Genomic DNA, 26,013 nt, shown 5'->3' on the forward strand with positions numbered 1-26,013 from the left:
GATTGTCTGGTCCAGATTCGATTATTTACATCCGCCAAGCAGCGAGCCTGACCACCCGATCCCGTTAGTCACCTCTGACGACAAGCATAGTCGCCTTAAATTTACGGCAAGCATTGGTTGCTGAAGACCTGTTCTACCCCGGATCTTCACGGGTCGGGTGTGTTTGGGTGTTAGGTTTTGGTTTGGGCAGTCATTTTTCAAAGCTGATCTTTCTTCTGACGAGAGATCATAACATTTATATTCCATTATCCCCTATATTGTGACAGTATAAACGCGGGGGAACCCCACCGCTTTTCCAGACCCTAAAGATATCTGAACGCGAGAAGAAACATGATAACCACACACTCAAGAACGATTGCAGATGAATTCGATTTTATTTATATCAATTACACAAAATTGTAAAGCGTTCAAACAGATATTTAAAAAAATGCGATTCGTTCAATACCCTTTGTGTTATCCGTTCAAGGGGGTCATACGATTTCGCTGTCCCGGCTTTCAGCGTTAAGGATAATCAAGATGAAAGAATTAGTTAAATCATAGAAACTATCTAAATGATGGATACTTGTCGGAAATGGAATTTGACTGTGATATTATCAAAATAACAGCATTGTTGAATTTAACGCATTAAACAACATAGCGAATTGTTGGTATTACCAGTCGAATGTGTATAGAGTTTGGTGTGGCGGTACATAACGCATATATACATCTTGTGTGCACAATTTAGACCGTATATTCTGTATTATTTGCTTAACGTGAGCACGTTTGCCTCTTTTCTGTTGTAATCCGTCCAAAATGGAGGGTGTAAGTCAGATCTGCCGTTCAGCTACTCCATACCGTGACATATGTACATACTTGACGCCCATTTCACCTCACCTCACCCCACCTCACCTCATCTCACCTGAGCTCACCCCAGGGGGGATGGGGTAGCCAAGTGGTTAAAGCGTTAACTTGTCATGCCGAAGACCCGGGTTCGATTCCCCACATGGGTACAATGTGTGAAGCCCATTTCTGGTGTCCCCCGCCGTGATATTGCTGGAATATTGCTAAAAGCGGCGTAAAACCATACTCACTCACTCATCTCACCTGAGCTCACCTCAGGCCGGTGGGGTAGCCAAGTGGTTAAAGCGTTAACTTGTCATGCCGAAGACCCGGGTTAGATTCCCACATTGACACAATGTGTGAAGCCCATTTCTCGTGTCCCCCGCCGTGATATTATTAGAAATAGTGCTAGAAGCGGCGTAAAACTGAACTCACTCACTCACTCACCACGCTCGTATGCCTTGAGTAATGGTTGTTCTGTATAAGCTCATTGCGACCTGTTAGACTACCATTCATTTGTCTATCTACCCATATGACATTTCTTTCGAAACAAATTTGATCTATTTACTCTTTTGACACATGAATACAAATTTAATGTTACGGGCATGACTGTATTATAACTGGCTAATTACATGTCTTTGCTGTCTAGTTTCTATATCATTAGAGCGTGCATGTTGCGTGCCGGTGTCTTTGTTGTGAATGAAGACGGAAATGCCTGACATACATATCATTCATGTTATCTACTTGTCGCTTGTTAATTCCGTGCATTATAAAAATATAAAATTTCAAACATTGAGATTGTTTTCCTGACGAACACATACACTACTGAAGAGAAAAGAGCTATATTTACTCATCCGACTTCTAATACCTACATTTAGTACTTGAGTGAGTGAGTGAGTTGGGTTTAACGCCGCTTTTAACAGTATTCCAGTCATATCACGGCGTGTCAGCTTAATGTGGGATGAAAGCCCAAAGTGATCCAGGTCTCAGACGTTTACCACTTCGGTGAAACCCACGAGCACAGGTATAGTGCTGACAAACCTAAAAACATAATCGGGGCGAACCGGAATTCGAACCCACAATCATAGGTTTCTGGCGTGCCTAAGGGACGCAACTCTGCACGGCGAATCGCGGCGCCTCAGATGACTGGGCCACCCGTGCTCCCTGTAGTACTTGAGCTCTGGTACTATCCTAAATAAATCATAATATATATGTGCGTATTTAATAAAGGCCGCACATCGCCGAAAAAACTGTTAACATTCTAAAAGCTTGTCATATCTTTTCTTTGACGCCAGGTGCTTAAAGCGTTCGCTCGTCACGCCGAAGACCCGGGCTCGATTCCCGACATAGGTATAATGTGTGAAGCCCATTTCTGGTGTCCCCCGCCGTGATATTGCTGGAATATTGCTAAAAGCGGCGTAAAACCATACTCACTCACTTTGACGCCATGCATAGGTGTATGGGGATGTGATAAAGTGAGTCAGCGTCATCAAAACGCCGAGATGCGGACCGACGGTCTTGTATGACTTCGTGTTTTCGATGCTATCCCCAACATGTTTACTGTTTACTTCCTCTACGAAAGTGCTAGACTCGCAAACGTCTCTAGGGCAATACTAATGAGTTTAAATCATAATTTCTAGATTATGTAAATAATAAGAATAGGTTGTCCCCATAAGAGACAGGTTAGTCCTTGTACTGTCCCCATATCTAGACTTGCCTACTAGGATGATAAAATTACTACACATCCATGGATTTTTCTATCAGTACAGCCTTGGAGCAAGGTAGCAAAAGTGCTTGCCCCCCCCCCACCCCCACCCCCACCCCCCCCCTCCCGTTCTTGTTGCCTCTTGTATCTTGCTTGTCAGACGAGTAAAGGAAGGGGGAGATATACTTGTTTGCCTAACTCGTGCCGTGTGGTTTCAGAGGCACGTTAATGGAGTTAAAGAGCCTATACGCTCTTTGCGGCACTTTTTTCCGTATTATAGATAGATAGTGCTCCAATATGCATGATAAACACCATCATAAGTTCGTGTTTGTCTGAATTACATACCGACCTGTAAGTGACAAATGCTGACTAAACAAGATATGCGAACACAATTTTTGATCTGACATTTGACAGGAACATTCGTTGACTGAGTGTGACTGTGTACCAACAGATAGCCTTCCTCCAAGGCTGTACTGAAAGATAAATCCATGGATGTGTAGTAATTCTATCCTCCTAATAGGCAAGTCTAGATATGTGGTTCTAAGGACTCCAGTCTCTTATTGGTACACTTGTTCTTATTATTTACATAATCTAGAAATTATGATTTAAACTAATTGCCTTAGAGACTTATGCAAGTCTAAGCAACAGGGTGACGTCATGGAAGTGACTGTCAGCCATTGTGTACTTTGCTCTGTCAAGGACTGTGTACTCTTTAGAGACTGCAGATGCCAAAAGAAGGTCTGTTGAAGCCAGTATATATGCAGACAGTCGTGGACTCGCTCCTAACCCAGTATGTATCCAGAGAGTCGTGGACTCGCTCCTTACCTGGCTCGCGTCTTATTCCACTGAACACTCCATCAGCGCCTGTTCACGTGAACATGGCGGCTATAAATAGGCTGGGGCGTGTTCCTTTTCGAGTTACGCGTTTGGCGGACGTGTTCGTTGTTGATGGATGAGGTAAGGTGAGGAGGTCATGTGAGGTGAAATGGGGTTAAGATTATTATACAGCGACGTGCACACACACACACACACGCGTGTGTGTGTGCACGTCGCTGTATAATAATGTGTGTGTGTGTGTGTGTGTGTGTGTGTGTGTGTGTGTGTCTGCGTGTGCCCGGCCGAATGACAGTTTTATAGCGCTAGCCCCCAGAGATACCTGGCGCAGTTGAACATGGATGCCCCACTCAGTCACAGTATCCTGACTCCGAGCTGACCACTCCTCTCCATTTCCCTTAATGCCGAACACCAGGCAGGGTAACAACAAGTTAATACGTCAGTGAGTGAGTGAGTGAGTGAGTGAAACCACCATATTTCCACCATACCAGTGTCACCACATACCACAGTGTCACCACATACCACAGTGTCGCCACATACCACAGTGTCACCACATACCACAGTGTCCCCACATACCACAGTGTTACCACATACCACAGTGTCACCACATACCACAGTGTCACCACATACCACAGTGTCGCCACATACCACAGTGTCACCACATACCACAGTGTCCCCACATACCACAGTGTTACCACATAACACAGTGTCACCACAGACCACAGTGTCACCACATACCACAGTGTCACCACAGACCACAGTGTCATCACATATCACAGTGTCACCACATACCAGTGTCACCACAGACCACAGTGTCACCACATACCACAGTGTCATCAAAGACCACAGTGCCACCACAGACCACAGTGTCACCACATACCAGTGTCACAACATACCACAGTGTCACCACATACCACAGTGTTACCACATACCACAGTGTCACCACATACCAGTGTCATCACATACCACAGTGTCATCACATACCACAGTGTCACCACATACCACAGTGACACCACATACCACAGTGTCACCACTCACCACAGTGTCATCACATACCACAGTGTCACCACATACCACAGTGTCACCATATACCACAGTGTCACCACATACCAGTGTCACCACATACTACAGTGTCACCACATACCACAGTGTCATCACATACCACAGTGTCATCACATACCACAGTGTCACCACATACCACAGTGACACCACATACCACAGTGTCACCACTCACCACAGTGTCATCACATACCACAGTGTCACCACATACCACAGTGTCACCACATACCAGTGTCACAACATACCACAGTGTCACCACATACCACAGTGTCATCACATACCACTGTGTCACCACATACCAGTGTCACCACATACCACAGTGTCACCACATACCAAAGTGTCACCACACACCAGTGTCACCCCATACCACAGTTTCACCACATACCACAGTGTCCCAACATACCACAGTGTCACCACACACCAGTGTCACCACTCACCACAGTGTCACCACATACCACAGTGTCACCACATACCACAGTGCCACCACATACCAGTGTCATCACATACCACAGTGTCACCACATACCAGTGTCCCCACATACCACAGTGTCACCAAATAGCACAGTGTTACCACATACCACAGTGTCACCAAATACCACAGTGTTTCCACATACCACAGTGTCATCACATACCACAGTGTCACCATATACCACAGTGTTACCACATACCACAGTGTCACCACTCACCACAGTGTCACCAGCGCCTATCGAGCACCTGCCCCTCGTTTCTTCTCAGGGGCGCTCGGGTAGCCTAGTGGTTAAAGCGTTCGCTCGTCACGCCGAAGACGCAGGTTCGATTCCCGGAACTCACCAGGTGGGGAGATGCAGAAACAAAGACTCGGATGAGTCAGCTGGTGACCTTCAGCATCCGCTCGCGACTGTCTGACACTGATGAAAAACGATCAACACATTTCAGATATGACACATATTTACATGAGAATGGACTGTATGACATCCGTTAATGAGGATGGGAATAGCGCACTGGAATGCTATTGACGGGGAACGATGTCGGGCATGTTTCAACACTAATGTCCTGCTCTCCATCAGTTATTAGTTATAATATTTGATAAATGTTGTTTTGTTTGCTACATCATCGTGTTTTCTCACATGATTAATTCCACTGAATTCCGCTCGTTGCATGTATCTGGTATTGCTGAATTCTGACCAGATAAACGTGAGGAGAATGATGAACAACCCGATGACAATACAGCTGTCATCCTCTTCCAGAACTGCGCTGCAAAGTGGATCAGCATTGCTTGCTTGTTTGTTGTTTAACGCCGCACTCAGCAATATTCCAGCTTTATGACGGCGGTCTGTAAATAATCAAGTTTGGACCAGAAAACCCAGTGATTGATATCATGAGCATTGAACCACGGAATTTCAGCCCATTTCAGGTGTCCCCCGTGTCCCCCGCCGTGATATTGCTGAAATATTGCTAAAAGCGGCGTAAAACCATACTCACTCACTCACCCCACGCAGGGATAAATAATCCTGCCCTGCATCTGTTCTCGACTATATATTAAGTTAACTTTTTAATAAATAGCAAAACACATTTCAGTGTTTCTATTTCTTTTGAGAAATAGATGGCAACAATCTTTAGTAAATCTAATTTCCTGAAGGTTAGATTTCCCAGTTCACCTCAACCAATTTTCATCCAGCAGCCATCTTGCTCAACCATCTTGAAGGTAATAAGCGACGACGATGTACGCATCTTGATAGCGTCATCAAGACAGATTATTCCTCTTTGTCGGAACCTTCAGGGATCCGCAGACATCACACATCTCCTACTCCTGGCCTGTAGCAGAAAGCGGTCGATGTTTATTGATCTTGAGCTTCGATCAATCGCCGTGTTCCCAGAAACCCACTAACACACCTACGCGCTGGTGGAAATCGATGAGATCTGTCCTCACACAGGCTCCAGGAGGGTATGGACATTGATCGGCTGCTGGCTTTACCCCCCAGTGCGGGGAATTATGGCCCATTTACTGACTTGTTTCTTTCAAAACAAATCCTGGCGCGGGTCCTGTCCCCCGCCCACGACCGTCGTTCTGGCTGATAATGTGATAGACTTCCGCATGCCTTGATTGATTTAAAGAAAAGTCTCTTCGTTGATTATTCCACCACTCTGAGAGTGAATAGGAAAATGTTCCACTTCTAGGATGCGAGAAGCTAATGTTGGTAGATTGATCGGTTGAAAAAACGTCTTCATATCCCTCCCCCCCCCCCCCCCCCCCAACCCACCCACACACACACACACACACACACACACACACACACCCCTCGTTGTGTAAAATGCTAAGAACGTTGACTTATTGTGGGATGTTGATGATTTTATATTGATAATTTTGAATTATGTTCGGAATCTGGACACCGCAGCGGAATTAATATGTTAGAAGGTCGTTTACTGGACCTCTATAAATTCCATCTGTCTGGCACGACGCTATGTGACCCCTCGTCATCCTTGTCGACACGATGGTTGGGAATCGCGACCACCCCAGTCTGGAGTTAAGGGTAGATCGCTACTTGTCCATGGCCCCCGAATTCGTTTGCGAAATGACTTCATCAGTTCCATCTCACACTATACATTTCCTTTTTTCAGGAGTTAGTGGAGGTTGTGGGTGTGGTGGTGATGATGTTGGTGGTGATGGTGGTGGTTGTGGTGGTTGTGGTGGTGTTGCTGGTGTTGGTGTTGGTGTTGGTGATGGTGTTGGTGATGTTGATGGTGATGATGTTGGTGGTGATGGTGGTGGTGGTGATGGTGATGTTGATGGTGGTGATGGTGATGATGATGATGTTGATGGTGGTGGTGGGGGTCGTGATGGTGATGATGATGATGTTGATGGTGGTTGTGGTGGTGTTGGTGGTGTTGGTGTTGGTGGTGATGGTGGTGGTGGTGATGGTGATGGTGATGTTGATGTTGATGGTGGTGATGTTGATGTTGATGGTGGTGATGGTGGTGATGGTGATGTTGATGGTGATGATGTTGGTGATGATGTTGGTGGTGATGGTGGTGATGATGTTGATGATGATGGTGATGGTGGTGGTGGTATAGCCTCGCTCCAAGGCTGTACTCAAAAACAGAAAAGTCAATGAATGTCTAGTAATTCTATCCTCCTAAGAGGCAAGTCTAGATATGTGGACAGGACTCCAATCTCAAATAGGGACAGCTTGTTCTTATTATTTATATAATCTAGGACATATATATGATTTAAACTAATAGTAATTCCCTTAGAGACTTGTGCAAGTCTAGTGGTGATGATGGTGACAGTGTGTTCAAAGCAGACAAGAACGGCTGGAGGTACTGAGGAAGCAAATAGTCAAGATACTGTTTTGTTTATAGTATTGGTATCTGTGGGACTTTCAAATGGAGTCGGTGGGTGATGTCTGATGTCCTGATCATGTCTGTCATCCCCAGAGACAGGGAAGAGATGTCGGGGACCTATGTCACTGGAGGACAACTGAGTTACCATGGAGTGATTGCTCCACCAGATAACTTCATCACCTGGCCTGGTTCTTGCCCAAGCATGCTGGTCTTTGATCCTGGTGGAGAAGTCGGAGACTGCTGAAGACAAAGCCTGGCTTGACATCATTAGTGTTCCTTATCTGATGTGCGGGGATGGCAGCATGGTGATTGCGGGGGAGGGGGGATCAATAGCCGCAAGGAGAGATCTGGGTCAACATGGTGTCTGTGACAGACAGAGACAGAAAGACATAGAGAGAGAAGAGAGAGAGAGAGATAGAGAGAGAGAGAGAGAGAGAGAGAGAGAGAGAGAGAGAGAGAGAGAGAGAGAGAGTGGTGGTGATCCCCCTGACAGACACACCCACCCGATGGTGATCCCCCTGACAGACACACCCACCTGGTGGTGATCCCCCTGACAGACACACACACCTGGTGGTGATCCCCCTGACAGACACACCCACCTGGTAGTGATCCCCCTGTCTGACACACCCACCTGGTAGTGATCCCCTGACTGACACACCCACCTGGTGGTAATCCCCCTGACTGACACACCCACCTGGTGGTGATCCCCCTGACTGACACACCCACCTGGTGGTGATCCCCCTGACTGACACACCCACCTGGTGGTGATTCCCCTGACTGACCAATGACTGATATTATCAAGCCCCTACCTAGAGAAAATGATTAATACCAGACTGTGTTACGACTATACATTTGATTCCTTGAAACATTTTTACGTGATTAAATTCCGATCCTTTCGGTCAACATAATTATGTAAGGGAGCCTGGCAGACCGTCTCCATCTTCCGCTAATGTCCCCAAAAACCCGTGTCAGCCGATCATTTAATGGCTAATCCAGATCTTTATTTCCTTGTATTCGCTCAATAGCTCCCTGGCGACGAGGAAGTGCGATCTCTCATTGCCTGGGATCTATAATACACCAAGGCCGGAATCAGGTCTCCTTAATGACATTGTCAATACTCAATCACTGTGTTACCAGGTCAACCAATAACATATGTCCTCAGTGTCATACAGGTATTGTAGTTCCTTGTCCTGACGCCACCGTACCACGTGACGTATCACGACCCGAGTTTCATCAGCTGGGAGATGGATACTTTCGGTACTAATAAGATACGTGTCTGATGTCAGTGACATATCGATGTTCTCGGGAACAGAGCATGCAGCCACGTCACAGCTTGTGTTCAGGCACCTGCTGTAACAGTTTAGTTAAATCACTGTATGTGTTCAGATAGCTGCTGTAACAGTTCAGTTAAATCACTGTGTGTGTTCAGACATCTGCTGTAACAGTTCAGTTAAATCACTGGGTGTGTTCAGATAGCTGCTGTAACAGTTCAGTTAAATCACTGCGTGTGTTCAGACATCTGCTGTAACAGTTCAGTTAAATCACTGGGTGTGTTCAGACATCTACTGTAACAGTTCAGTTAAATCACTGTATGTGTTCAGACATCTGCTGTAACAGTTCAGTTAAATCAATGGGTGTGTTCAGATATCTGCTGTAACAGTTCAGTTAAATCACTGTGTGTGTTCAGACATCTGCTGTAACAGTTCAGTTAAATCACTGGGTGTGTTCAGATAGCTGCTGTAACAGTTCAGTTAAATCACTGCGTGTGTTCAGACATCTGCTGTAACAGTTCAGTTAAATCACTGGGTGTGTTCAGACATCTACTGTAACAGTTCAGTTAAATCACTGTATGTGTTCAGACATCTGCTGTAACAGTTCAGTTAAATCAATGGGTGTGTTCAGATATCTGCTGTAACAGTTCAGTTAAATCACTGGGTGTGTTCAGACATGTGCTCTAACAGATCCGATCCACCCCCCCCCCCCCCCCCCCCCACACACACACACTCACTCACTCACTCACTCACTCACTCACGCTCGCACGCACGCTCTCAAACACAAATACACACACACGTGCTCGCGCACCCACATACACACACATACCCACGCACGTACGTGCACGCATACACACACACACTTCCTGCTATCCATAAAATAGCTATTCAGAATGTTCGAGACAAAGAAATGGATGTGGAAATATCGATAAATATTGATACACAGGAATGTTTTGGTTTCAGGAAATAAGATGGCCGTTGGCTGTCGTGTACACGCGAAAATAACGCTTCCGGTCCTTTGAAGTCTCTTCATGACACGAAGGTCCGATGTCTGTGTGGTAAGTGATTTATAAATCATGAGGATCTTTGTTGAACAAATGTAGGTCTTCAGGTCGTGTCTCTTGTTACGTCATAGACAATGAAGTCATTCGATATTCTTCTTTCCGTTAACGTCCTTAGTTGCAAAAGCAAACTTGTTCTGTCTCATAACTTTGAATTGATAATTAGAATTGAGAACAATTTATTCATAAGCTTTCATGGCTAGATTGTCTTTATGTAAGATGCTGTGTGCTGACTGTTTATGTTGCTGAGACTGAGGACAAACTCTGAGACCGAAAATTCATTGCGCAGAGTTGCATCCCTTGGGCACGGCAGAAACCTATGATTCAGGGTTCGAATCCCGGTTCGCCCCGATTTTCTTTCTAGGTTTGTCAGCACCATATCCGTGCTCGTGGGTTTCACCGAAGTGGTAAACGTCTGAGACGTGCATCTTTTGGGGCTTTCCTCCCACATTAAGCTGACACCAGTGATATAACTGGAATACTTTTCTTAGCGGTGTTAAACCGAACTCACTCACTCACTCTTAGAAACGGACTTTGTTGATTCTTGGTCATTTACCATTGTTGTTTCCGTGTTGTAGATGTCCAGGGAGAGACGTCACGTGATGGATCCGGCGCCACACCTTCACGTGTAAATTCATATATAACTGAAGCGGTCAATATTTGACTGAAACAAATTGAATGCTGTTGTGTAGACAATATGTATGTGTGCCAGGCATGGATTGAACTTTGTGTTATACACCCACTATGACTCATAGCAGTAGAAGGAGAAATTGAAAATACCCGGGTTGAGATTGTATTTGGTTTAAGGGTAACTCCTATGTTACCTGCTGTCAGAACACGGCGGAACATGACAATCTGAAGACTGGTTTACATCAATAGCAACATAACAGGTTCTACCAGTTGTGGGTTCTAATCCAACATACCGCTTGCTACACTGTCTGACATGAGCTGATAACGCCATAACAGATACCAAATACTGTTGTCTACACGCACGCACACACAGACAGACACGCGCGCACGCACACACACACACACACACACACACAGAGACACAGACATACACACACAACACACACGCACACACACACACACGCACGCACACACACACACCTTTAAACTAAACTCGCTCATCTCGAATACTTGCTCTTCAATGCACATATCCCTACAAACTTAGTGCTAGGCGGATTAACGGTTCAAAATAGCACTGATTTAATCGGTTCCCATCAATAGAGTCGGATAAATCCGATTGTCGGATCAACGAGTGTCGGATTAACGAGACTTGACTGTACAATATTCATAACACTTACTGGTGTGAATACAATTGTTTACAATCCAGCCGTTAAAATGAGATCATGTGTGATGTTAGGAACAGATAGCATCAGGCGTGTTCTACACATATCCGGTACAACCCTGCCCTAAACATCTCATAAACATCAGTTTAACACCCTCACATGTCTCAAGTTTTCCATGGCATTGCGTCATGCGTTCAGAATATACGGCCAAGAAAAATATTTCCGTCATATATATGAGACACATCAAATTCAAACGTCATCGTAATGTTATACAATGGGACTATCAGCCCGTGTCGATTTCTCTCACAAGCCTCGTATCCTTTCTATCCGTCTGAAGTATGTCGTTCAATAGCATGTCAATTTCACGCATTTTGAAATTCAATACACCCGTCAGCCCGCCGGCCTCCAGTATTACCCACTATGACTTGCAGTTGGTGTTTATTGTCAACCCTTGTTCACAATCGCTGGACTTACAATACAGCGAGGATACTCAATAAAACGCGACTTCGTATTCATGAGATTTATAATCAGCTTCCTGTTTCGGAACAAATGCCTCCGTGTTGCTGAAATTATTGCATTGACTGACTTGTCGCAGCGTCCGCAAATTAGCTCGTAGTCGACCGAGGTTTCATAACGTCAGAGCACTGGTCCGTTCAGATATGATGTATTCACAGTTATGAAGCAAGCATGTTGGGAGACACAACATCAACGTTATAGTGCCCCCTCGCCCGACACGACATGGTCGGTTGTGAAGTGGTGTGTACAAATTGAATCTCCCTCGCGTAACGAGTATTTTCTGTTAAGGGACAATAATTTCTCTCTGTCATGAACAAGAACTACCAACAGCTTTCAGTGTAAATAACACCATGTAGATCTGGATCAGCATCCTATGTTTGTGGTGCGACTAACGGGATCGGGTGGTCAGGCTCGCTGACTTGGTTTATGCATGTCATCGTATCCCAGTTGTGTAGATCGATGCTCATGATGTGTTCCTAGATTGTCTGGTCCAGACTCGATTATTTACAGACCTCCATCACATAGCTGGAGTATTGCTGAGTGCGGCGTTAAACAACAAACAAAGGAACAAACAAACAGTCAATCTAAATAATTATATAACTTTTAATACGTCATATTGTTAAATTCAAGAGTGTTGAATGGTTTATATAAAGGAGAAACGATTTCTCCTAGGGATGGAGTTAACTGACCATTTAAGTCAGTTAACGCCCTTGCCTCGGGAAGATGAGGAATATCGAGGGGGCAAGGCCCCTGTTTCACACAGATATAGATTATATAGCGACTCACCACATAAATAGTTTTGGTGTGTATGTGTGGTTTTACATTTTCAATCAAATCCGATGAGTCGATTTTAACCATCTTATGAACCATCTAAATGCAAGATATACCAGGGAAATAACAAAATATCAAGATACCTTATAGTTAAACAATACGGTGTGTCGCGGTATTAAAAGGAATTTCATCAAAGTGTGCGAGAGAAAAGCAACGTGCAGCATGGACCAACTGTATTCATGACATGTAAAATTGAACAACTTTTTATTACCTGCACCTGTTGCTGAGTGGGAGAACAGTGGGTTACAAAATGAAACACGCTATATGAGGTTGCAGGTTCGATTCCCGTCATCTATAGTGAAAACTTTGATTTCTTGTCTTCGATTTTAGAACAAAGGAAATTTGAAAGACCAAGTTCAAATTTATAAGTATAGACGTATAGGTAACTCCTCATTGGATAGTTACAATGATTGCAACCCTTGTAGGAGGGTTTACAATCAAACATTGTAAGCCCTCATAGAAGTGTTTAAAATCATTGTAAACCAGACTGCAAGGGATTATGTTCAAACAAATGCGCCCTATGAGAGAATTCAATCCAGTACCTGTGTGTCCAACCCCCAACAGTCCAGAACCCGTTAGTTCCCCCCAACACACACCCCCCACACCCCACCCCACACCCCACCCCCTCCCCACGGTGCAGAACCTGTTAGTCTGGCCACCTTTCAATCTAAAACCTGTTAGTCCGACCACCTTCCAGTCAAAAACCTGTGACACCGACCACCCCCAGTCCACAACCTGTCAGTCCGACCACAATCAAATCCAAAACCTGTCAGTCCGACCACTCCAAATCCAGAAATTGTTAGTCCGAGAATATCGGGGTTTCACTAAGACCTTACCGACTGTGCCATAGACGCCAGAGTCGAACCCGCAGTTCCCGTCGCATTGGCACGCTACCCGCCGAGTTAAACATGAGTGAATGAATTATGTTTAACGCCGTAGTCAGGTGATAACCATTGCAGTGTAGGTCAAATGACTGCTATATTTATCACTGTTCAGCTTCTTAATATTGGCTTCTGTGTAGACGTTCTCTAGGTCAGTCGACGGTAATCCGTTCAGCTCACAAGCTCAGCTCAGGGTCACATTGGCGCTCTTCCAGATGGTGGCACTAGGCCAGGGTCGAGTGAGGGTGTATGTATGAGTGACACATGTCGATACCGTACGGCACCCACAAGAGGCGGTAACTACAACACTCTCACAGCCACTTGGAACCTCCCTCCTAACAGCAGATCTTCAATACACTGCACTCTCCGGGTATCTTACGTATTTGGTAGAGGGTGTATACAGAGGGGTTCTACAGAAGGTTTATACAGAAGGGTTCTACTGAGGGTTCTACTGGGGGTCTATACAGGTTTATACAGAAGGGTTCTACTGGGGGTTCTGCAGAGGGTTTATACTGAGGGTTTATACAGAAGGGTTTATACAGAGGATTGATACAGAGGGTTTATACAGCGGGTTGATACAGAGGGTTGATACAGAGGGTTGATACAGAGGGTTGATACAGAGGATTGATACAGAGGGTTTATACAGCGGGTTGATACAGAGGGTTGATACGGAGGGTTGATACAGAGGGTTTATACAGAGAGTTGATACAGAGGGTTGATACAGAGGGTTTATACAGAGGGTTGATACAGAGGGTTTATACAGAGGGTTGATACAGAGGGTTGATACAGAGGGTTTATACAGAGGTTTGATACAGAGGGTTGATACAGAGGGTTTATACAGAGGGTTGATACAGTTGGTTTATACAGAGGGTTTATACAGAGGATTGATACAGATGGTTTATACAGTTGGTTTATACAGATGGGTTTATACAGAGGTTTGATATAGTTGGTTGATACAGAGGGTTTATACAGAGGATTGATACAGAGGGTTTATAAGGTTGGTTTATACAGATGGGTTTATACTGAGGGTTGATACAGTTGGTTTATGCAGAGGGTTTATACTGAGGGTTTATACAGAAGGGTAAATACAGAGGGATGAAACAGTTGGTTTATATAGAGGGTTGATACAGAGGGTTGATACAGAAGGTTGATACATAGGGTTGATACAGAGGGTTGATACAGAGGGTTGATACAGAGGGTTGATACAGAAGGTTGATACAGAGGGTTGATACAGAAGGTTGATACAGAGGGTTGAAGCAGTTGGTTTATACAGAGGGTTTATACAGAGGATTGATATAACTAGTTTATACAGAGAGTTGATACATTGGGTTTATACAGAGGGGTTCCACTGAGGATTTATTCAGAGGTTTATACACATTTGAACAGTTTCACTACATTTCCGCCATTTCCAGTATGTACTTGGTTTGTTGACAACAGCAAATAATACCGTCACAATACCCACCCGACACCCGTATCACCATGAATCACCTCGTAAACACATGAATATAAGTTCTCATTTCAATATATAAAGCCCTATTCCTTATTCAAGCAAAGGACGTCTATATGTTATGACTTCCAAACGCCCACACAGAGACATATCACACAGGTGTGAAAGATCGTCATGTGGTAACAAATAGCACACTGTACAAACCCACACGCTGCCTTCCACTCACCTTGTTCTAGAAAGACACCAGCTTATCGGGTCGCTGTTGACACTTGTAGGGCGAGCACTCACTCACTCACTCACTCACTCACTCACTCACTCACTCACTCACCCACTCACCCACTCACTCACCCACTCACTCACCCACTCACCCACTCACTCACCCACTCACTCACCCACCCACCCACCAAACCACCCACCCACTCACTCACTCACTCACTCACTCACTCACCCACTCACCCACTCACTCACCCACTCACTCACCCACCCACCCACCAAACCACCCACCCACTCACTCACTCACTCACTCACTCACTCACTCACTCATCAAATGAACAAACAAGTGACAAGTAGATAACATGAATGACATGTATTTCAGGCATTTCCGTCTTCATTCACAACAAAGACACCGGCACGCAACATGCACGCTCTAATGATATAGAAACTAGACAGCGAAGACATGTAATTAGCCAGTAATGATATAGTCACGCCCGTAACAAGCGCTGAGCGACGTACATAAACTATGTAGACTCTGGAGATGTGAAGCAGATTATTTTGTGAAAGCTCTATTTTACATTACATATGTGCTCTAGTTACAGTAGGTATTCTACCTATAACAATTGGTATATGTATGATGTGAGAAGAAGAATGGAACGTTGTTGTTACAGTCTTGTGCAAGAATGAAATAACCTCTATGAGAAACTGTTTGATCTACTGTGCCTTAACTAATATCTTAAAATAGAAGATTGCACAGACAACGAAGTGAGAGTTGTGGCACTACTTGGTGGCAGTACGCATCTTGTAGAGGAGATGACACTCGATACATGGACTCAATTCATAAGCAGAGTCAGCAAAGAAATAAGCTGACGGAAGCTATTCTGTATTTGTAACCTGACTATATATATCTGGCATCATGCATGTTCAGACTGATTAATTCATTTCCATGTTTGTACACTCCGATACTAATGGAAGAAATAAAGATTATTCATTAAATATGTCTTATTTGTCACTCGAGAAAACCCACTAAATATGTTTCGAAAGAAATGTAGGCAGACAAATGAATGGCAGGAAACAGCGAAAATGAGCGAAAACAGAAACATCCATTACTCATGGTAAGGTGGGGTGATATGGGGAGTGGTGTAGATGTGTGTAAAGGTGTGTAGAGGTGTGTAGAAGTGTGTGAAGGTGTGTAGAGTGGTGTAGAGGTGTGTAGAGATTTGTAGAGTGTGTAGAGTGGTGTGGCAATGTGTAGGGGTGTGTAGAGTGGTGTAGAGTGGTGTAGGGTAGTGTAGAGTGGTGTAGGGTAGTGTAGAGTGGTGTAGGGTAGTGTAGAGTAGTGTAGAGTAGTGTAGAGTGGTGTAGGGTAGTGTAGAGTAGTGTAGAGTAGTGTAGAGTGGTGTAGGGTAGTGTAGAGTGGTGTAGGGTAGTGTAGAGTGGTGTAGGGTAGTGTAGGGTAGTGTAGAGTAGTGTAGGATAGTGTAGAGTAGTGTAGAGTGGTGCAGAGTGGTGTAGAGTGGTGTAGAGTAGTGTAGAGTGGTGTAGAGCGGTGTAGAGATGTGTAGAGTGGTGTAGAGTGGTGTAGAGATGTGTAGAGTGATATAGAGATGTGTAGAGATGTGTAGAGTGATGTCGAGGCGTGTAGAGTGGTGTAGAGGTGTGTAGAGGTGTGTAGAGGTGTGTAGAGTGGTGTAGAGATGTGTAGGGTAGTGTAGAAGTGTGTAGAGTGGTGTAGAGGTGTGTCGAGTGGTGTAGAGATGTGTAGAGTGGTGTAGGGTTGTTTAGAGATGTGTAGAGTGATATAGAGATGTGTAGAGTGGTGTAGAGTGGTGTCGAGATGTGAAGAGATGTGTAGAGTTGTTTAGAGTGGTGTGGAGATTTGTAGAGTGATGTAGAGTAGTGTAGAATGGTGTAGAGTGGTGTAGAGGTTTGTAGAGTGGTGTAGAGATGTGTAGAGTGGTGTAAAGTGGTGTAGAGGTGTGTAGAGTGGTGTAGAGATGTGTAGAGTGGTGTAGAGTGGTGTGGAGTGGTGTAGAGTGGTGTGGAGATGTGTAGAGGTGTGTAGGGTGGTGTAGAGGCGTGTAGAGTGGTGTAGAGTGGTGTGGAGGTGTGTAGAGTGGTGTAGAGGTGTGTAGGGTGGTGTAGAGGTGTGTAGAGGTGTGTAGAGTGGTGTAGAGTGGTGTAGAGGTGTGTAGGGTGGTATAGAGGTGTGTAGAGGTGTGTAGAGTGGTGTAGAGGTGTGTAGGGTGGTATAGAGGTGTGTAGGGTGGTGTAGAGGTGTGTAGAGGTGTGTAGAGTGGTGTAGAGATGTGTAGAGTGGTGTAGAGGCGTGTAGAGTGGTGTAGAGGCGTGTATAGTGATGTAGAGGTGTGCAGAGTGGTGTAGAGTGGTGTAGACGGCTGTGGAGCTTTGTTTTGCTGTGTGGATGGTCGGGGATGGATTATGCCCCTCTATAGAGAACAACAGAAACGTTAGGTTCAGAACGTAATATATTTGAAAAACTGTTGAGGCAGAGTTAAACTTCTCAGTCACTTACTTCGGTTTTCGAGGTGACATTATTCGTGTTAACCATGTTCGAGTTATCCCACTGTAACAGATTGCCCCTGCTGTGTGGACGCGATGTTCCTGTCTATATAGTGACCGACTTACTATGAATGAAGTCCTTCTTGTAAACAATATACTCAGTCAAGTAGTCGGAAGAGATGGAAATCTCAGTAATGGTAGCCATGCGTGTATATTTTTGCCCCTAACCGGCAATTTAGTTTCTTATCATATGTTAGGTTTCATGGAGTCAAAACTCGCCTGAATGAAAAAATAAATAATTGTACAAAATGGACTATGTCAAATGTATAATTCCATTCATCACTCGACGGGCATTTTGCCAGTTGACAAAAACACCAGTGCCTTTGAATCTGTGCAATTTACTTTTATAATGGCTTGGCAACTTGCCAAGACACTTTAACTCGGTATTGAGAACGATCGCTTCAGTAGTTCTGAACAAAAGACTTATGTGTTTCTAGTTCACCTCCCAGACCAAACAGCCGCATTCATGGACAACTTATGCTCTGATCCAATTCACTGCGTTGATAGTGCAGAAAGTGTGTATACTTTGTATGTGGCCATACACAAACACAGCAATCACTAATACGATGTTGCCAACTCATAGTGCCGAATTCAATCAGTTTTACCTGTTTGACTCAACACGTGAGAAACGCTGTCAAGATCATCTGTGATATAATGAAGAGCGTGGGCGATTACCGTAGTTGTACAACAAAACCAGTTGAAACATTTGCCATGTATTTGGGCTTGTTAGAAACTTTCAATACCATGGAGACTCCAGTTATGACGATATGACCTGCTGGTGATGACAGTGATGACGAAGTGCCCTGTTTGTGATTACAGTAATGACGAAGTGTCTTGTTTGTGATGACGATGTGCCCTATTTGTGATGACTATGTGCCCTGTTTGTGATGACAGTAATGACGATGTGCCCTGTTTCTGATGACGATGTGTCCTGTTTGTGATGACGATGTGCCCTGTTTGTGATGACGATGTGCCCTGCTTGTGATGACGATGTGCCCTGTTTGTGATGACAGGGATGACGATGTGCCCTGCTTGTGATGACGATGTGCCCTGCTTGTGATGACGATGTGCCCTGCTTGTGATGACCATGTGCCCTGTTTGTGATGACAGTGATGACGATGTGCCCTGTTTGTGATGACGATGTGCCCTGTTTGTGATGACGATGTGCCCTGTTTGTGATGACAGAGATGACGATGCGCCCTGTTTGTGATGAGAGTGATGACGATGTGCCCTGTTTGTGATGACGATGTGCCCTGTTTGTGATGACAATGAGCCCTGTTTGTGATGACAATGTGCCCTGCTTGTGATGACAGTGATGACGATGTGCACTGCTTGTGATGAGAGTGATGACGATGTGCCCTGCTTGTGATGACAGTGATGACGATGTGCCCTGTTTGTGATGACAGTGATGACGATGTGCCCTGTTTGTGATGACGATGTGCCCTGTTTGTGATGAGAGTGATGACGATGTGCACTGTTTGTGATGACAGAGATGACGATGTGCCCTGTTTGTGATGACAGGGATGACGATGTGCCCTGTTTCTGATGACGATGTGCCCTGTTTGTGATGACATTGTGCCCTGTTTGTGATGACAATGTGCCCTGCTTGTGATGGCAGTGATGACGATGTGCACTGCTTGTGATGACAGTGATGACGATGTGCCCTGTTTGTGATGACAGTGATGATGATGTGCCCTGTTTGTGATGAGAGTGATGACGATGTGCCCTGTTTGTGATGACGATGTGCCCTGTTTGTGATGACAGGGATGACGATGTGCCCTGCTTGTGATGACGATGTGCACTGCTTGTGATGACGATGTGCCCTGCCTGTGATGACCATGTGCCCTATTTGTGATGACAGTGATGACGATGTGCCCTGTTTGTGATGACGATGTGCCCTGTTTGTGATGACCTGTTTGTGATGACGATGTGCCCTGCCTGTGATGACCATGTACCCTGTTTGCGATGACAGTGATGACCATGTGCCCTGTTTGTGATGACGATGTGCGCTGCCTGTGATGACCATGTGCCCTATTTGTGATGACAGTGATGACGATGTGCCCTGTTTGTGATGACGATATGCCCTGTTTCTGATGACATGTTTGTAATGACGATGTGCCCTGCCTGTAATGACGATGTGCCCTGTTTGTGATGACAGTGATTACGATGTGCCCCGTTTGCGATGACAGAGATGACGATGTGCCCTGTTTGTGATGACGATGTGCCCTGTTTGTGATGACCATGTGCCCTGTTTGTGATGAGAGTGATGACGATGTGCCCTGTTTGTGATGACAGTGATGGTTATGTGCCCTCCTTGTGATGACAGTGATGACGAAGTGCCCTGTTTGTGAAGACAGTGATGACGATGTGCCCTGTTTGTGATGACGATGTGCCCTGTTTGTGATGACGAAGTCCCCTGTTTGTGATGACGATGTGCCCTGTTTGTGATGGCAGTGATGACGATGTGCCCTGCTTGTGATGACAGTGATGACGATGTGCCCTGTTTGTGATGACGATGTGCCCTGTTTGTGATGACGATGTGCCCTGTTTGTGATGACGATGTGCCCTGCCTGTGATGACCATGTGCCCTGTATGTGACTATCACTACGGTAACAGTGTCACTACTAGACGTTGTTGGTGGTGTACTCACACCATCACTACGGTAACAGTGTCAATACTAGACGTTGTTGGTGGTGGTGCATGTCACACCATCACTACGGTAACAGTGTCACTACTAGACATTGTTGGTGGTGTACTCACACCATCACTACGGTAACAGTGTCTACATCTCACACCATCACTACGGTAACAGTGTCACTACTAGATGTTGTTGGTGGTTTACTCACACAATCACTACGGTAACAGTGTCACTTCCGGGTGTTGGTGGTGGTGCATCTCACACCATCACTACGGTAACAGTGTCACTACCGGGTGTTGGTGGTGGTGCATCTCACACCATCACTACGGTAACATCGACCTTGAATCGTCGCCATAATGTGACAAGGCGATATTGGATACATCAGGTTAGTGTTATGTCAGATGAAACTAGACACACTTTATCTGCTCAATGGCGGGCCGACTACAATGGACAGCGTCTGGAGTTACAATGTCGCCTTTCAGAAAACCAATGACTATAACTTATCATTGTCAGAAACTGACCAAGCAAACAGCACAACTAGTCTGGCGGAAGTGCCATCCAAAGCATGCAGTCACCATGTGTGTTTAAAGAGATAAAACATACTGACTAAAGTCTTCTGTTGACTGTTAACATCTTATTTTAGAGTAAACACTTGTTAAATGGTCACGTCTTCTCTGAGAGATGGTACACACTTGTTGAATGGTCACATCTTCTCTGAGAGATGGTACACACTGGTTGAATGGTCACGTCTTCTCTGAGAGATGGTACACACTGGTTGAATGGTCACGTCTTCTCTGAGAGATGATACACACTGGTTGAATGGTCACGTCTTCTCTGAGAGATGGTACACACTTGTTGAATGGTCACGTCTTCTCCGAGAGAGGGTACACACTTGTTGAATGGTCACGTCTGCTCTGAGAGAGGGTACACACTGGTTGAATGGTCACGTCTTCTCTGAGAGATGGTACACACTTGTTAAATGGTCACGTCTTCTCTGAGAGATGGTACACACTGGTTGAATGGTCACGTCTTCTCTGAGAGATGGTACACACTTGCTGAATGGTCACGTCTTCTCTGAGAGATGGTACACACTGGTTGAATGGTCACGTCTTCTCTGAGAGATGGTACACACTGGTTGAATAGTCACGTCCACTCTGAGAGATGGTACACACTGGTTGAATGGTCACGTCTTTTCCGAGAGATGGTACACACTGGTTGAATGGTCACGTCTTCTCTGAGAGATGGTACACACTGGTTGAATGGTCACGTCCACTCGGAGAGATGGTACACACTGGTTGAATGCTCACGTCTTCTCCGAGAGATGGTACGCAGTGGTTGAATGGTCACGTCTTCTCTGAGAGATGGTACACACTGGTTGAATGGTCACGTCTTCTCTGAGAGATGGTACACACTGGTTGAATGGTCACATCCACTCTGAGAGATGGTACACACTGGTTGAATGGTCACGTCTTTTCCGAGAGATGGTACGCAGTGGTTGAATGGTCACGTCTTCTCAGAGAGATGGTACACACTGGTGGAATGGTCACGTCTTCTCTGAGAGATGGTACACACTGGTTGAATGGTCACGTCTTCTCTGAGAGATGGTACACACTGGTTGAATGGTCACATCCACTCTGAGAGATGGTACACACTGGTTGAATGGTCACGTCTTCTCTGAGAGATGGTACACACTGGTTGAATGGTCACATCCACTCTGAGAGATGGTACACACTGGTTGAATGGTCACGTCCACTCGGAGAGATGGTACACACTGGTTGAATGGTCACATCCACTCTGAGAGATGGTACACAATGGTTGAATGGTCACGTCTTCTCTGAGAGATGGTACACACTGGTTGAATGGTCACATCCACTCTGAGAGATGGTACACACTAGTTGAATGGTCACGTCTTCTCTGAGAGATGGTACACACTAGTTGAATGGTCACGTCTTCTCTGAGAGATGGTACACACTAGTTGAATGGTCACGTCCACTCGGAGAGATGGTACAGACTGGTTGAATGGTCACATCCACTCTGAGAGATGGTACACACTGGTTGAATGGTCACGTCTACTCGGAGAGATGGTACACACTGGTTGAATGGTCACGTCTTCTCTGAGAGATGGTACACACTAGTTGAATGGTCACATCCACTCTGAGAGATGGTACACACTGGTTGAATGGTCACATCCACTCTGAGAGATGGTACACACTGGTTGAATGGTCACGTCTTCTCTGAGAGATGGTACACACTGGTTGAATGGTCACGTCTTCTCTGAGAGATGGTACACACTGGTTGAATGGTCACGTCTTCTCTGAGAGATGGTACACACTGGTTGAATGGTCACGTCTTCTCTGAGAGATGGCACACACTGGTTGAATGGTCATGTCTTCTCAGAGAGATGGCACATGCTGTTGACTGTTGTCGCCTTCTCTGAAAGATAGTACACAGGTTGACTGTTAACATCATTTTTAGAGAATCTTTACTTCGCATCTGAAAGATACTACTTACTGGTTAACTGTTAATGTCATTTACTCAACGTCATTAAGAAAATACATGCTGGTAGACTGTTAACATCTTCTTTGAACGATAGTACATACTGTTTGAATGTTCACATCTTAATTTAGAGATAGTTCAAACTGGTTGAATGTTAACATCTTCTCTAAAAATAGTACATACTCTGAAAGATGGTACATGCTGGTTGAATGTTAACGTCTTCTCTGAAAGATAGTTTATATTGGTTGAATGTTAACATCTTCTCTAAAAACAGTACATACTCTGATAGATGGTACATACTGGTCGAATGTTAACATCTTCTCTAAAAACAGTACATACTCTGATAGATGGTACATACTGGTTGAATATTAACATCTTCTCTAAAAATAGTACATACTCTGATAGATGGTACATACTGGTTGAATGTTAACATCTTCTCTAAAAGATAGTACATTCTGGTTGAATGCTCTTTTATAGGAATATATATAAACATCGTGTTATTTATATCGTAATGGGTCCGTGGCTGGGGTTTTGTATCGAGATCAGATATCTTTGTCAGTTACACTGCAAATCCAGATTATTTTGTTTAAAACCATCAGCTTGAATTCTTTTAAAGAAAAACACCTTGTAACAGGTGAGGTGAGGTGAAATGGGGTTGGTTTAACGTCGCATTCAAGATTATTGCACTCGTATAGCCACACCTTGTAACAATGTCATTTTTGTTGCAGGCAATTTATTTTATTTCAACAGCCTGAAGCATAATTATTTTTTCAAGAATTTTCGGAGATAACCACTCCGCATTTTATGCATCGTGTTGTACTCCGCATCATGTCTACCGAGATGTCGCACGTGCAGTGTATGCCAGTTCCGATGAACTTGAGTAGGGACCGTCTGCCCGAAGAATGTACGATCGTCCCATCCTCAGTCGCTTCCTACCAAAAGACGTTGAAAGATGGTACTTGTTGTTACCCTGCCAGGCGCTCAGCTTTGCGGGAATGAAACAAGGACTGGTCGGCTCGGAGTCAGTATACTGTGTCTGAGTGGAGTATCCATGTTTAACTGCAGTATGGTAGCACGCCACTAGCGGCATTAGTCCGTACTAGCACAAGCAGCCACACATACTCGCGTTCGCACGCACGCACGTGTAGCAGGGCGTGGAGTCATCCCACAGATGACATCCTTACCTTGTCAGCTTGACGGGGTTAGCCTCTTTGGTCATGTGAGGCGTCCCACCTCAGATCAGAAGGTCCGTGGGTCGAATCCCATCACGGGACTCGGAAATTGTATCGCCGACACACGCACACACGCACACACACACACATGCACATGCATGCTATATAACTGCTATAAATTTGAACACGCCAATGAAATCATTTCACCCCATTTCACCTCACGGCACCTAACTACAGAATCTAGAACTATTCAAAATTCATAAGTCCACCTCAAAAGAATATTTTATGAAGTTTAAAACCAAGGCCGCATACACATGTACCAAGTTTAAATCGAAATTAACAACATGCCGTTTGGGTTTTGACAAGAACCTGCGACAACGACAGGGTAATGAAATATGTGCACTCTCGTCACTTCTCGTCACTTCTCGTCACTTTCAGTACTCAGCGTCCTGGCCCCAGTCAGCCCCATCACGGGTCATGACCCTGCGGTCGATCTACGCACCTGTTAACCCTGACAAACATATAGTTGGTAAACATTCATATCTGAACAGCATCTTCATCTGTACTTGGGGCACTTAATGGCCCTTTACATCTTTAGTCTAACACCAGTCCTGCGGCCCAGAAATAAGTACCTTGTTTTGGCGATGCTGTACCGAGGAATAGGTCCACGCTGCTGGAGTTTAATGGCCAGCCGCAGGTGATTTAATTACATTTATAACACTTGAAATAAACGTCCCTTGACGAACTGTCGGCGTGACCCTGGGGAGGTTCGCCCACCCCTGCAGCAACTTTGTAGTTTGAACTAATACACGTTAGAATAAATTACCTGGTTTAGTTGAAGTGGAAATTACCTGAAGTAAGTCCAACAATATTTTGATATATATATCCCGGCGTGTCGACTTAATGTGGGGAGAAAGTCTAAATGGACGTAGATCGCTGGCTAGGTTGCCTGGCCTGAAAAGTGAAACAGAAAGCTTTCTGTTCGTGCCCAGGACAAGTCACTTCCTACTCGAAACCGTCAATGTGTGATTTTGCATCAAATTGTAAATATGAAATGTAGATTGTGTAATGAATTTAATGAGACTGTCCAACACATTGTCAGTGGATGCCCAGCTCTGGCACATGATGGAGTGGCTCGATCGTTTTATTGGTTTTGACACAGAGGTTCACCCATGGTACGACCCAGAATATGTAGAGGGCGTCATAGAAAATGCTAAAAACGACTTATTTTGGAATTGGCCCGTATACAGCCTCAATCGTATCCAGGCCAACAAACCTGATCTTGTCCTTTTTGATAAATCCAAAGAAATCATTTATATCATTGAATTTTTCTGTCCCCTTTGACAATAATGTGATTGACAAGATTGAGGAAAAACATGGCAAATATGCAGACCTCGCTTTCGAAATGTCCCGCTTGCATCCAAAGTTGTCCGACTGCCCATTGTTCTCGGTGCCTTGGGTTTGGTACCTCCCAATCTGTCTCAGCGCTAACATTGGGGAATGTGTTTCATGACACAGGCTACAGGGGCGATTCTGTCTCAGCGCCAACATTGGGGGATGTGTTTCATGACACAGGCTACAGGGGCGACTCTGTCTCAGCGCTAACATTGGGGGATGTGTTTCATGACACAGGCTACAGGGGCGATTCTGTCTCAGCGCCAACATTGGGGGATGTGTTTCATGACACAGGCTACAGGGGCGATTCTGTCAGTTGCCACGGAATTAACCTGTGGAAACCTTTGTCAAGTGAAGATTGATGACACGCGACAAGTAGGCCAGCAACCGAGTTTGCGGTGTGACGTCATGACCCGCATAGCTGCACACGAGTGACGACAGTTGAGTCCTCTAGATTGCAACAACGCCGACGATTGTTTC

This window comes from Haliotis cracherodii, unplaced genomic scaffold (genome assembly GCF_022045235.1).
Source record: "Haliotis cracherodii isolate W230 unplaced genomic scaffold, xgHalCrac1.p SCAF_6, whole genome shotgun sequence".
Taxonomy (NCBI): Eukaryota; Metazoa; Mollusca; class Gastropoda; order Lepetellida; family Haliotidae; genus Haliotis; species Haliotis cracherodii.